The 1713-nt window shown below is 45.6% G+C and overlaps 1 pseudogene; it reads right to left on the bottom strand.

The window, feature by feature from the left end:
* Window positions 1-1231: 1231 nt before the first annotated feature.
* Window positions 1232-1352, bottom strand: LOC136637077 (5S ribosomal RNA; annotated as a pseudogene).
* Between the last annotated feature and the right edge of the window lie 361 nt (window positions 1353-1713).

Here is a 1713-nt window from a genome sequence, read left to right as displayed (position 1 = left end):
TAGTGTTGAATGAATCCCACTCCCTTCCCCTATAATGTCACTGCTTGTCTGCTCCTTACACCAGAGGCAAAACCAGACCAAGGTAGGGCACCACAATCAAAAAGCCTGACCTTGACTTGTGATACACTTGCCCAAAAGGTTGCCATCACAGGTGACACAGGGCAGCAGCGTAGCTGACTGGCATGCTGCTCCGGGGCACACCGGCCATCCTGCTGCCCCCTCTGCCACCACACCCTCCGCCCAGTGACTTGATGTATTTCCGGAATGCTCAGACAGACATGCCATCAGAATGCCAAGGTCTTAGCCATCCCTTGCATGTTCTGTGCATTGGAACTCCCTGGTTCCTTCCTGAAACTCTTGGTGTGTTTTTTCTCCCCTGAGGTGAGAACTGTTCAAACAATGCAGTGGAGAAACCCAGAATTTAAGCATAGCTGTGACTGAGCACTAGTGTCCATCTCCCCTCCCTCTCCTGCTGTGGTGAGCAGCCTTCAAAACCAGTTTCTTTTTCAGTCCGAGTGAAATGTCAAACTATAAGCGTCCTTTCAAAACTGTTGAAGTTAATATAAAAAAAAAGTTTGGTTTGAAATTCCCTCCCAAATGGCCAACTGAAAGGAGGAGGAACTAAGCAACCCCAAAGTGTAGATAAGGACAAGCCCTTAGCCATTCAATCAGCCCTTAGTCAGAACTGGAGCTGGGACACAGAACTAAAGTCACAGAATTGAAATCACTGAGCTGTACCATTGCTGAACTATTTGAGAGGAAGGTTGCTACCAAAGTGTCCTTTGGAAATAGGCCCCCTTCCATTTGAAGAGCTGTGTTGCAGTCCTGCCCCAAACTCTGGAATCCTTCTCTAAATTCTGACAGGCCACCAGGTTACAGGAGGGTCAACTGGACTGAGAGGTTGAGAACCTCATCTCCTCAGGGCCCTGCAGAGATTGAGGCCCTGGCAAGCTAGGAGCTGGCAGCAGTGGAAGAACAACTGGAAGCATCAGCATTGTTCATCTTGCATATAAGAAGAAAAACTTTATGGTCTTTATGATGGTGTCCAGAGATCAGGTGAGGCCTCTGACCCATGGATTTGGTATCCACAGGTTTTGGCATTCATAGAAGTTCCAGCAATGAAACCCCTGTGGATGCTGATGGCCGACCTGTATTATTGTTTATAAGGACAATGACATTTTTATAGTATGTCTCTGGTTGGCAACCTTCAGTCTCGAAAGACTATGGTATAAGCCTACAGCACCCGGTATTCCCAGGCGGTCTCCCATCCAAGTACTAACCAGGCCTGACCCTGCTTAGCTTCCAAGATCAGACGTGATCGGGCATGTGCAGGGTAACAGTATGTCTCTGACTGAAAGAATAATTCTCCTTTTAAGTATTAAATTTTAGATTGTGAGCCCTTTTGGGACAGGGAGCCATTAGTTATTTGATTTTTCTCTGTAAACCGCTTTGTGAACTTTTAGTTGAAAAGCGGTATATAAATTCTGTTAATAATCATTAATAATAATAAATTGGTGGAGGAATGACTGTACTATTGAAGAAAATGGCTGGCCAGTCGGGCCTTCAGTAATGCATAAACATGGCAGGAGTGAATGTGCGCAGTGATACTTGGTATAAGAACAGGTCATGAAGAACCATTTTCTGTTTTTATCTGTGAAATTTTGAGAGGGCATGGCAGAATCAGAAATTAATATAGCCCCCTCTCAACCCATC

This window comes from Tiliqua scincoides, chromosome 1 (genome assembly GCF_035046505.1).
Source record: "Tiliqua scincoides isolate rTilSci1 chromosome 1, rTilSci1.hap2, whole genome shotgun sequence".
NCBI classification, from domain to species: Eukaryota; Metazoa; Chordata; class Lepidosauria; order Squamata; family Scincidae; genus Tiliqua; species Tiliqua scincoides.
The sequence above is the reverse complement of the archived record's forward strand: the minus strand, read 5'-3'. Positions and strand labels throughout refer to the sequence as shown.